Source organism: Lonchura striata, chromosome 5 (genome assembly GCF_046129695.1).
Source record: "Lonchura striata isolate bLonStr1 chromosome 5, bLonStr1.mat, whole genome shotgun sequence".
In the NCBI taxonomy this organism is placed as follows: Eukaryota; Metazoa; Chordata; class Aves; order Passeriformes; family Estrildidae; genus Lonchura; species Lonchura striata.
In genome coordinates this window covers 3261644-3275392 of record NC_134607.1, presented here as the reverse complement: position 1 = coordinate 3275392, position 13749 = coordinate 3261644, and positions in this window count along the sequence as shown.

The window sequence follows — 13749 nt, the reverse complement described above, 5'->3', positions numbered from 1 at the left end:
GGCTGTGTTAGTTGTGTTAGCAGAGCTTGTGCTGCAGGACCAGCTGCAAGGTCCTCCTGTTGTCAGCTCATTTATGCACCTCACAAGTACAGCTCCTGCCCCAGCAGGTGCTCTGCTATTCTGGTTTCATGCACGGAGGCAGCTTCTTCCCCCCGCCGCTCTTACTTCGTGGGGAATGGATGAGAGGCGCAAGGAAAGCTGTTTGGACACTTGGTGATTTCAGAGCCTGCTGTTTTGAAGCTCTGTGCTGTGAAAAAAATATCACATGCTTTAATCCTTGGATCTCCAGCACCCACAGTATCTCAGCACGGGAAAGGAAGCACTGCTGCTTGAAGCCTGGCTCAGGAGGGCCATGAGTTGCCACTGGTGGTCTCCCTGCCTTGTCCCTCCCTGGACAGCCTTACCCAGCTCAACATGTCTTGATGTCACTGCTTAGGTTCCAACTGCCTTTTATTTAATTGTCTAAACAATTAACATATCCATCCCAGCACACAGAAGTCTGCTCAGTCACATTTGTGCTCAGTTGTGTCCAGATTTAAAGCCTGTGCTTTCCACCTCCGAATTCTGTGCTGAAAAGCTTTTAGTCTCGTTTTTATACCCCTTGTTGGCACTGACATAGGGTGGAATCCATCTAACATTGCCTGAAAACAAAATTCTCACATAAGCACAGAATCACTGAGGTTGGAAAAGACCTCTCAGGTCACTGAGTCCAGCCTGTGACCAATCCTCACCTTGTCACCCAGGCCACAGCAGTGAGTGCCACTCCAGTCATTCCTTGGCACCTCCAGAGATGGGGACTGCAACACCTCCCTGGGCAGCCCCTTCCAATGCCTGACCACCCTTTCCATGAGGAAATTCTTCCTGATGTCCAACCTGAACCTCCCCTGGTACAGCTTGAGGCCCTGTCCTCTCATCCTTTCACTGATTGCCAAGGAAAAATCCTCAGGTACATTCCTGATCTCAGCTTTGTTCTTTCTCATCAAGCCCCTGGCCCACTTAGTCAGGTATCTCATCTCAGGCACTGCTGCTGTCTGATGCTTCCAAGGAAGACCAAGACATTCCCTGAAGGACATTCCCTTCCTCCCTGTCCTTAGAGCAATCACATCTGTGCCCTCAGATAGAAGGCCCTCTCACCCTGAGGAAAAAAACTAAATTGCTCGTAAAGTAGTGTTAGAGCTATTTACATATTTACCGAAAGTATACAAAAATATAAGAATATACAAAAAATATTTATCTATTTAAAAAATCTGTCATCATTAAACTAAAACAACTGTTCTGTCTTTCATGAAAAGGGCTGGTGGAAGCCAAAGAACCCTGGTTCCATCTTCAGTGTGGCATTGCTGGCTTGTGTTTCCCCACAGGGGGTGGAAGTCACCACAGACTCTCACAAAAAACCTACCTGGCAGCAGGGACATGTGCAGCTTTCACAAAGTCCTGGCTGTAAACCTGAGCTTGTTCTCACTCCAGGACTCAAGGTTTTCTCTTTGGAACCTTGACCAGCAAGTGTGAGCGATGTAACAATAGAATTGTGGGGTATGGTCATGAGGCTCTGCTTGTCAGCACGTTCCCATATTTGCACGGACTTTTAATGCACTTCAGAAGCTGGAGATAAGCCTACAACTCATGTGAAAATAGTAATTTTTCCTTTGTGAATCTTTGGTTGCCAGTAAAACATGCTGCTTCGGTGTCAAACTAAATTTCTCAGAGTTTAGCTCACACAAAGGTGCACATCATCTTCTTGCTGAAGTCTTCCTGGACCCCAGGAGAAGATAGGAGAGCTGGGATTGAATGACATCCCTGTAGAAGTTATTTGGATCAGCTGCCTTTAAAAATCATGATGTGATAATAACCCTGATAGTCAGAATGCTTATCCAGCTACATAAATATGAATGCCAGCCCTACATTCAGGCATAAATAACTCTCTATTCCTGGAGTTTTCTTTTGCATGTTGTCAGTTAGGAAATCAAATTATCCATTTATTTGTTTTGTGCTACTGAAGCAAGGCAAGACATGGGAGGGTGAAGATGAGAATACAGACATTAATTTTCTATATTCACTCTTCCTAAAGAATAATGAACTTTAGCTGAAAACTCACCAAGAATTGAATTACTCCAACAGAATACAGGAATTTTTCTCTCTTTCTGGTGATCAAATCCTCGCTGTGCTTCACAGGTGTTGGCTGAGAAGTTGTTATCTCCCAGAAAGTAGCAGGGGATAAGACTTCTGGCAACTAAAGCCCAATTCCCCGTCTCACCATGTTTGTGCTGGCAAGGCAGGGAGTGTTGTGTGTGAGTGGGTGGCAGGAAATGTGAAGGATGAGCTGTCAAGGAGTTTGGTGTGAGTGGGCTGCCTTCATGTCCCTGGATTTTGCCTGTCCACATAACAGCTTTATTTGATGCTGCAGCATCACGCCAACCTTTGGCAACAGGCAGTGAGCCCCCAGGGGAGCAGGAGCAGGGTAGCTACAATCAGAGCAGTTTATATTTTCTATTTTCAGCCTGCCCCATGCAGTGGAAGATTGCACTGTCGTGTATATGGTTCTTCTAGGGAATTATTTGCATCTTTTGGGCAATCTGTGTGGGTGCAGCCATTCTCTGCACCTCCTAAGGAACAGGGAAGGAAGGCAGTCTGCTTTTAATTGTCCATGGGAAAACCTGTCCTCTGGAGGGGATGCTAGAACACACACAAATAATGAGTCTTAACACATGGCAAGCTTTCCACATAGCTATCAGCAGCACAACCTCTCTGCATACATTTCAAACAACAAATGCAAACTAGTAGATTAAACAGTGAGAAAGCAAAGGTGGATAATTTTAAAGTCATATGAATTGCTCTATAAATGTCTGTTATCCTCAGTGAGGCTTATATGTCACTGCAAAATGCCACATGGTGTAGCAGTGTTTGTTTGTTTCGTTCTGCAAAGGCCAATTCTCAAGGCAAGACAAATGACAGGTGAGTAGATCCTGGTGGCCAAATATTTGCCAAAAGTAAAATCAGTCTTTTTTTTTCTTCTCTCACTTTTTTTTTCTCTTCCCTTCTTTTTTGCCACAGTTCACTTCAAAGCTAAGAAGTAATGTCCCTTAACTCCTGTGCCCCTGTTCAGGCAGTGTATTGCCTGCTGCAACAGGTCAGGCCCTCAGCTCTTCTAGAAACCCTTGTTGATTTATGTGGCCAATAACACGGTCCATAACAGCTCCCCAAATGCTGCTTTTGAACCATTTTCAAAAGGTGAGTCATGGCAACCATCCTGTCCCTGATCTCCCCTCAGAGGGTGAATTTCTTCCTTGGAAGAATCAGGTTTTATCCCTTCAGCATCTCCATCTGCTCCCTCATGCAACACAGGATCCCACTCCAGATGCCTCCAGGCTCTGTGGCAAAGGGGTAGATGATTCCAGAAGTCTTTTCCCTCCCTCATTTTAGTGCTGCCCAATTCTCTGACCGCTTTTCAGAAAGCAAAACAGGAATTTGGTTCAGGCAGATTTGGTTCAGATGGAGCTCTGCTGCACGTGGCAGGCTGAGAGGTGGGAACACACCCAGGAGTGTCACCAGGTCTCTGGGCTCTGAGCTGGAGCAGTGGCCAACAGCCACTGGATTTGATAAGCCTAAAATTTGTGAAACTTCACCCTTTTACTGAGCTCTGAGAATTAAAGCAACTGCTCAAGTTACTGGAAAGTGGGAGAAAACCAAGAAAACAGAAAACCCACTGTAGCTTTGTCTAATTCATGTGTTTTCTGGAAAGTGTGCTTAGTTTCCCTTCTTACAAAAAGCATTCAGTCCTGCCTGACAGGTTTACCTTGAAGACATTTTATTTTTGTCCTTCTAAATTTCTTTTGAGAAGAAGGACAAGGGCAGAGATGTGCTTGCCAAATGCAGATTAAGTCAAGATAGTAGCAGAACTTCCAACCCATTTATAGTGAAATGGCTTAATATTAATCCCATCATTAGCAGCATAATTCACTAAAAATGTGTAATTGAGGAGACAGTTAAGTAGAGCAAACAGCCAGGGTTTAGAAGTGAATCTTGTAAGCAGCAGTAGCTTTTCAGAGCTTTTGAAATTTAATTAGAAGGATGCTGGCAATCTCAGATCACCTGTAGAACCTGTGTCTTTGTAGAAATTGAACATGGGTACCAAATCCACCTGAGGGGAGATCAGCTCTCTTGTCACCTCTTTGGAAATATCTGATTTACCTACGTTGGATTATTAACTAACCCTCAGCAAGATGCCAAATAGATACAACGAAGAAAGAAAGAAAAAGAACAGAGCATCCCTTCTGCCTCCTATATTTGGGAAGCTGTAAAGACTCAGCTGGAATGAATGTTCTATATGCAGGTCGTGAAGTAATCTCTTGTTATCTCACCCAAATATGCAATATTTAGGGGGAAAAAAATTGAAGTTTCACAATATATACTGAAAAATATCCACAAATGTTTTCCATTATGTAGCTCATGTGAGAGGATGTGTATCCCATAGAGTAAAGGAAATTCAGTATCAGAGGCTTCTAATGCTAATAAGCAAATTAAGGCCTTTCTAGCACAAAATCAAGGTATATTTTTGTTGCATTCAGACTGTATAATGCCTTATTTCAGGATTTTGACACTGGCTGAGTTGGATTCTTGGTTTGCCACTTTGAAATCATTTTTATACTTCCCGTGTCATGATTTACAGAGAAGCTTCCCTTTCTCCCAAACCTCTGCCACACATTTCTATTCTTCTCCTCCATTCCTGCTCAAGAAGAACCATCTCTGAGCTGGAGCAGAGTTCAATGTGTGTGGCAGGGTATGAAGGGACTTGGGCAGCAGCCATCCAGAATAAACTTTTGCTGTGGTAGGCAGAGTGAACACAGTTCTGTGGGAGAAAGGAGTATTAAGGCATGGCAGAAAAAGTAGTATTGATAGATTTGCTGACCTTCAGATGCTGAATTTTGGGGTCTTATACAAATTATTTAATTGCTTTAACAGTACTCTGCTCCATATTAAAATAATCTTTCTCAAGATCCTGGGTAAATGCTCTTCTCTGTTTTAATTCAGCCATTGTTTATTGGTGCAGTAAAGCAGAAGAGATGATTTTGTTTGACTTGGTATATACCTCACTGCAAGGCCCTGTCCCTATCCCAGAAAAGCTGCAAAAGTAATCTTCTTTCTTTGGCACCAATGGCACCTCACCCCAGCCCTGACAGGATAAGAAAAGTGGGATATTGCTTTATGACTTGCAATTGCTAAATTACCACAGCTTTGCAAACTTCTATTTGCATCTGTGTTCATGAACTTTTTATTAATCCATCCAAGAAGGAAAATCAGTTTAAAGAAATTAGGCTCTCAGCATAGGTAAAAAAGGGCTATGAATTACCATGGTGCCCAGGTGATGTGCAGTAACATAAATTTCTTTGGATTTGCTTTGGATTATGTGAGCAGAGGTTTAGATCTGCTTTAGCAGTTTTGTGCTGGTGGAGCTATTGCAGGTCTCCATGGCTGTAATAGCAACCCATGCTTTGTGTGGTTTTTATGATGTTTAATTGTCTTCACACCAATGAATCCCAGAGAATGCTCTTTCACCTAGAAGTTACCAGATAAGCCATGTCCCCACCTAACACACTGGGACTGGGGTGACCACTGACCAGTTCTGAACAGCAAGGCAACTTTATCCCCAGTTCTATTCTCCCACCAGCTTTATCCCACCAGCAAATCCCGAGAGTGTCCAGAAACACATTTGAAAGGTTCCCAAATACTTTCCTCCTTGTTTAACATCACCGTCTCAACTTCTTCATATCTCCTCTGGAAACTGTTCACCTTTTTTGGAAGCCTCTCTGCATGCTACTTTATTAATAATGTACAATTTAATTTTTCTATTACTGACTTAAAGAAATAAATTTTTAAACACCGTATTAATGTGTGATTCATGAGATGAAGGGTGCTCAGTGGAAATTCATAAAGACTTTCCATTAATTTCTCACTCTTCCCTGCTGCCTCCGTTTTGTATCTGTGGTCAGAAGTCATTCTGACCAAACTTTCTTTTACTGGATTTTGTCATCCCTGGCAGTGACAGGTACCACTGCCAGCAGTAGCAGCAGCTGCACAAGATGAGCAGATGAAACCTTTTTATCCTGAAGTCTGTGTTTGGGCATAACCTGGAGCTGAGACCCACCCCAGCCCTGATTCATGGCACACTTTGCTCTTTCCAGGATGCCTCTTGCAGGGATGTGCAGCCTCACCAAGCTGCCTGAGCACTTCTTGCTTTTCAATTTGTGAAAATTCATTGTTGAATGAATTGGGATTCAATTGCAGCTACCACAGCTGCAGCATCACATGGGCACAGCACTTGAAATGGTTTGTATGCCACAGTTTGAGAGCCCCTGACACACGGCACGACGCAGTCAGAGGTGAAAGCTGCTTCAGAGACTCTATTGATTCCTGGGTTTATTTTGCAGGAATTGGGCCTGGTAGCTATTGAAAGCAATAAAAAAAAAAAAGATTCTCTTCTGCAGGCAGTACAGCAGGGTTTTCTATGTGAGGAGCCTGCCAAACTGATGGCTGTGCAAACCAAACTCTCTTCCATGGAGGAGTAACATGGTGCACAAGTAGAGACAGTAGGAGCTCTTCCTTCTCTTGCTAATGCACTGCATTTCACACCCAAAGGGTGACTTTGCTGGGAGAGTAAATATTTTGCATGTATCCTAACTGCAGTACTGAGTATTTTTACTGTTTGAGAAGCCTAGAAAAATAGTTTGCTCTTTCCCTTAGTGTGGTCCTTTGTTAGGTTTCATGGTGGTGCATCCCCCTCCTGCTTGGTCTGCACTATGATCTTAGAGAGACTGAAACATTCATTTCACAACAGATTTTAAATGGCATGTGCCTGGGTTTCTCTCCTGTAATTCCATGTGGTGTTGTAGAATCCCTGAAAAACATCCCTGTTCTCCCTTCCAGCAAATACATTTAAAGAAAACAGGTTTCCAGTTCCTTATTCCATCCATACTTGAGAAAAGGTCTTCAATCTTCCATCTTAGCAAGAACTCTAACTAAATTACACACCTCCCACTCTGACCAGCAGAGGTGAAGAAAACTCTTTAAGACACCTGGAGCATTTTTATTGAAATCAACAGCTTGAGATAAAATCTCAGTTGGATCCTGAGTGTACATGAGGCTATAAGGAACTGGGGAGTATCTCATGGGTGTGTTGTTCTCCTACTGAATTCAAGCAAGTTGTCACCTTATATTTAATGTAGAATTTGAGGAAATTAATCAATTCAAAGCAAGACACAGAAGAATGTACAGCATTTCCTGTGAAACTGAGCTTGCCCTGATCTCATTCCCAAGCTGTAACATGCTCATAAAATCCAGCCCAGTTTTGCTGGAAGTTTTATGAGCTTCATTCAGCCTGGGAATTAACTCAATTTTCAGCCAGACAACATACCTTGATAGACAGTGTGTGAGTGTGAGAATGGATATGTGGCATTGACATAGGTTTTCATATCTGTTTCAAGTAATATTTCAGAGAACAAGGACACTAATAACAGCTTGAAAAACTAACTTCAAAATCAGCCTTGTTCAACATAGCTTGGATCTAATATCTGCAGCCCAAAGCTGGTGGGAATTTGTGTCTTTGATGCCACAGCCTGGAAAATGAAAGTGAATATCCACAGAGGGATCTTCTTCTTGGCACTCACCTCTTCCTCAATAGCTGAAATTTCCACAAGAAACATTGGATATTTTTGGCCTATTTATTTCTAATAGAGGACAAAATTTCACCATCAAAGATGAGGAAGAAAACCCCAGTTATGTTTACCAAGGAAATAACCAGTACAGAAGTAAGGAAATGAAGGCTGTGGGAATTCTCTCAGCCTGGTACTGGTGGTGGGAAGCTCCAGACAGGCAGGATGTTTCCAACTTATACCTCACCTCTCATAGCTGCTCTGTTCTTTCCTGATACCAATAATCAGATTGTTCTTTCCTGATACCAATAATCACATCAACTGTAGTTTAGGTCTGTGTATTTTCTCCTCTCTCCCAAAGTAAAAGGATTTCCAGGTGTGCTCCTGGGGTGCTGGGCAGTGCTGCTTTCCAGCAGTGTCCATGGCCTGGGAGCCATGGAACCCCTGGATAGGGGACATGGAAATGGAGTGTCTGGAGTGCCATGACAGCTGACATACGTGGGCACAGCTCAGCCTGTGAAACAGGCTGTGCTGATGCATATTCAGCTCCTGATTAAATGTAAACTCATTATGTAAATGCACAGGCTCTGCAGAGCATTTTCATTTGCTGGGTGTTTTCTTTGCTAGATCATAAATCACTGCCATGTTAAAAATTAGTCAGTGTATAAACTATGTCAAATCCTTCATGCAATGAAATAATTTTCAAAATTATATTCATTGTCATTAGGGCAATTTTTCCACCAAGAAATCACTTTTTCTAATGACATGACTCAACAGACAAAAGAAGCAGTTGCAATAATAAGGCATCATTCCTGATTGGAAAGTCAGAAGACAAGAGCTCTGTAACATTTTAAATGACTGAATTTTGAATTGCAGAAAAACTATTTTTGACTGCTACAAAACAAGCTGGTTGAGTTTTTTTCAGGTGTATTATCAAATTCTTTCCACAGTTCATGTGTAAAGTATATTAAAACTGTTGCATCCTGATTGAAAGGGAACTGTAGCTTCTTTTAACTATTGCAGGAAGAAAGGTTGTCTTTCAGACATTATTTTTCCTAAAACTACAAAAATGTAAATTTACTTCCAAGTTTTCCTTTGCTGGAATTTCCTGCAAAATGTTTGCTTTCAGCATTCTTAAGAGACCATATTGCGAAGCACACAGGAAATGCTGTTTTTCTTGCTTATAGAAGATCAGTGACTGTTTTGGGGGTCTTTTTTAACAGACTGGGACACAGGTGGTTTTCCCTGAGAAGGGAGAGAGGGAAAGCAGGAAGAGGACAGTGACTGTGGCTCAGCTCTAGAGCATCCCTGTACATCTTGAAGATGAGAACTCATCATTTTCTTAATTCTTTCTCAGTGTTTTGGGACACCTTGGCTCAGACTAAGGCACAGTTTTGTGTGGCTTCAGATGAAGAGCAAAAATAATATGTGGTGGGCAAAATGAAATGGTTTTGTGGTTGGGCCAATGCCTCAGGTTAAATATGGGCTTTCCACACTTGAAAGTAACTTCAGATTTGAGTGTGAACACAAATGGAAAAGATCATTTTTTTGAAGCAATGCCCATGTAGGTGTTCTTGTTCTGTACCAGGTGTGCACATCTTGGGATTGATTAATCCACTTGGAAATTGTGCTGTATTTTGTGTGGAAGGAATGAGGGCATCCAAAAAAGCTGCTGCTTAAGAAACAACTACAGCACAAGGGCTCCTTTGGCTGGAGTCCTGCTGCAGATGGGCACACACAGCTTTCCTGGGGTCTCTTCTGGAGGGCTGATTGCTGTGTTTTTCCCTGTGCTCAGCACACACCCGACACACAAGAGAGTTAATTGTCAGAGCCATCCCTGGGAAGTTGCTAAGCAACATCACTGGGCCCCAGCATCAGCTCTGCCACCAGGCACTTCTGCCACAGGATGCCTCAGGTTCAGCAGAAATGCTCAGAAAATTTAGCTCTCTGATCCCCCAGTCCAAGCGAGCTCACCAAACAAAAATAATTTAGCAATTTCATTTTTATCATTTAACTCCAGCTGCTTAAAAATTATTCCCAGCCGAAAATTTCCACAGTAAGACCAGTTTATTCTGTTAACATCCAATCATTGCAGATGTTTAAACTGATCACTCCTACTTGAGATGAGCTGATTGCCTTTATAATTTTAAGGTACTATTGTAGTAAGTTAACATATATCTTGACATCCCACAAGGCTGAAGCAGGGTGAACACCTATTCAGTCACTACAGTTATTCTTCCCAGAACTGAGCCTGAGATTTTCCAATATTATCACAGATTTTTTCAGCCTGGCATCCCAATCAAAGCCAAGGCTATTGGGGGACTTGCAACCTTTGGTAAATCAAGTCTTACAATCATTAAAAATGCAAGGCTGTGTACTCTTGTCACTCCAGCCTGATTACAGATGAAGAATTTTGAGCTCCATCATCTACTCTTTATGAGGCATGTACCCTGCAGAGTTTGCCCTCTGTGTGGAAGGTTCAGGTGCTGATTACCCTTGAGACAGCAGCAAAACTTCTAATATTTAATGGAATCCATTGTCGTATCTATTCTCAGACCAAATAATTCTAGGGCTGCCAGAGGTAATAAAAACTACATTCTTTTATGGCTTAGTGTCCTGCAGTGGTTTTGAGGTCTGACTGAAGACAATGGCACTTAGTGGGTTTGCTTTCTGTGTCAATCCTCTGTCATCAAGCAAAGTAAAAGTCACACTGCAGCTTCTCTCCCTTGCCAAGAGGTTCATACTCTCTTCTTCTTTTTTCCTCACTGTGCTTAAAAAACTTGTAGGAACTTAGTTATTGCTCAAGTTTTGCTGAACTTGGACTCCTCAGAAGCTACTGGTGAAAAGGTAAGATAAACAAGTACTCAAAAGCTATGTCTAAAACACCCTCTTTTCCTTAAGGAAGCAGTCTTGCTAGTCAGTCTTAGTAACCCCAAAGAATCCATTCATATGCATGTTTCCAGTCTATCAAAAGTACATGAATTTCACCCTGAGGAAGGTACCTTGAATTAATAGGTTTTCATCCAAATCCTAGACCCTTGTTAAAATGCTTTGCTACTCTTTCTTTGGTTTTGTTATAAGCAGTATTTTGCATAAATATTGATCATTCTCATTTTCTACATCCAATTATGACACCTTGTTATCAAGTTTAGCAATATCGCTGTTTTAACACATTTGATTTTTCAATATCTTTGAATTTTTTGATTCTCAAAAACTCTCATTGCAGGTGTTGGCAGAGTGAATTTCATTGACTGGCAAAAGAAATGCTTAATTTCATTGCCTTTTCTAGGCTTTTAGAAATATTTCATAGTGTTATAGCAGTTTGTAGGCCACAGATAGAAATGGCTACTCTAAAGTTACTCTTTTATTTTGTTTGGTTTTACTGTGTTTATAGTCAGCCACATCCTGAAACTATTCTCAGCTAAAGTCTGGAAAATAGTGTATAATATTAAGCCAGAAATTATTGTGTCTTTTGATTTTCCAGGATATCTTTACTGCCTTAGTCTGAAAAAAATTAAATATGTCTGCTGCTCTGGGAAGTGGAACCACACCTCTGGAAACCAGTGAAAGTAAGAAGGGGAGCAGCAAAATAATCCCAGGCTCAATCACATTTTATTGGTGACTACAGCAGAATATAATAGTGACCAGCACATTGCACAGTGACAAGTACACTCTGAGAGAAATTCCACTTTTGTTCAGGTTAGTGGGAGTTTTATCATCAACTTCAATGGAATCAGGAATTACATTTTATTATTTTGGGGTTTGATATACTTACAACCTTATACTCCACAGAAGATTGACAGAAATCTGACATACTCTGCTCTTGTTAGTTTTGCTTTCCCTCTCTTTTTTGTCAGTTTTTTTTTTTTTCACTGTAGCCTTCCCATCTAGCATTTAGTTTCTTATCTGTATTAGGCAGGCTCCATGCACCACTTTACTGTTCACAGACGTTTTTTCTGTTGAGCAGACATCAAGTATGTTGTTCTTTTTCTGTTTGGATGTGGAGTCTGAGCACCCCTGAGGTCATCCAAGACCCACGAAGGGGCAGGCACAGCACTGTGCCATGTCTGGCAGCTCAAACCTGCTCTGCATCAGCCTCTTTAGTGCACAAGTGGTTTACCTTGAGGGACTGAAAATGATATGAGGAGCCTTCTCCACAAAAGTGCTGGAAGGGGCCTCACTAGGGCATCTTGTTAAAATTTCCATTTTATAACTGGAAATTGCCTTGTCTCAAAGGTCAGCCCCTTTTCAAGTATCATTTAATCATGACTATGAAAGATGACTTATCTCCGAGGCTATCAAAATGTTTTGCCTCCTGACATGCATTACATTAAAACATTTTGGGTTTTAAGAAACAAGAAAAATGAGATTATATGACGCCTTAAAATTACCACCAAAAGGAATCCAATATTACCTAAGAACATGAACATTCTGGATTCCCAGATAAAGCCCCCTACCCCTCATGTCTAAAGTGCCAAGTGGAATTATGAAGAACACCATCAAAATGAAGACCATTTTCACCCATAAAATGACTGCAGGTTGGTGGCCTTTTTTCACTGTTCGTGACAGGGAGGTGACAACAACTTTCTATTATTAAAGCTAATACACAGAGAAATTGTTGTACCATGATTCTGCTTTCACCAAACAAGTCAAATTTGTCACTGATGGCACACTGAACATTAAACTAAGCACAGAGAAGGTTCAGGGTGAAATCCTGGTCCCTCTGGAACCACTGGATCTTGAAGCATGACTTGAACATCCCTATAAGGGAAGTTATTCAGTTTCTTACCAAAATCTCAAAAACTCATTTTTTTTTTCTCTTCTGTGCACTGCAAGAAATCTTCCTGATAATCAGCACTTGTGGGTTTTATATGTCCTTCACAGGTTCAGATGATCAACACTGCTGGAATATTTAATATATCTTTTCTAAGTATGAGCAAACAGACATTGTGGCAATGGATAATGTTGAAAGTGCATGTAAAAATTAAGTTGATAAAGACAAAAAAGAAAAAGAGGATTCATGAAAGATTAAATTTATCAAATACCTTTAAAAGTATGGTTCATTTTATCATGCAATTATGAGTCGAAAAATAAAATTTTCAGGTCAGCACCTGAGTCAATTCTTGGTGGTTTTGTACAAATAGAAAGCCTCATGTCTGTTCCTTAAAATTGAACTCAAATTGGTTTGAATCTCCTGTTTTCTGAAAAGTGTCAACATTTTCAGTGAGTATTTACTTAGTAAAAGCTAACCTGCTATTTAAAGTGTTGCAAAAGTGGCTTAACTGAAGCCTTATTTTCAGTCAGTTTAAATGAACAATCTCGGTCTTGTGCAGATGCACTTAATGTAGCTGCCATATAAAACTCCACCCTTTTAATTAAGCTAGACCAACATAAGCTAGCTGTAAATCAATTTAGCTGTGTCCATACATGGATTTGCTTGATGTTTAATGATAGTGATCTAAAAGAAAAAAATACAACTGAAACCACTGTCACTTTCCTTTGCAGGCAAAACCTATATTATGTTAATTTATTTGGAATTAGAACTCTTCTGGCAAATGTACTGAATAGCCAGCAGAACTGAAGTGCTGAACATCAACCTGAATTCTTGCTCTTGTTATGGATTTTGAAGAAGTTTTTTTGTATGAAGCCATGCTTCTCCCTCAGTGAGATTTAACCCATGCATTTGTCTTGCCAAATGGGTTGGGATTTTTTTGTTGTAGAGTAAGCTGATTAATTTAATCCAAACAGGATTTCACCCTATGTTTTTGTGCTGTCAGTAGTTTCATGGGCTCTTCACATCAGCAGTTATGTTCTTAATGAAATTGCCTGGGCTTTCAGTTTGATTTATGAATACAAGCAAGGAAAACTTTATATTCAGTCAGAAAAATTGTCCATGTATTTTCTAGCCAGGATGTTCTGGTAGGGTTTCCTTTGTATTGAGGAAATTGATGCTTCCATTAATTTATAGCTTCTAATGATGGCGATCTTCAGTTTGTTCCTCATTAAAAAACATTAATTCTAATTAAAGCTCCCACTTTTTGTAATTCTGGAAACTGCGTAAAGAATAATCATCCTTGTACATGTATCTATCCCTTAGTGAACT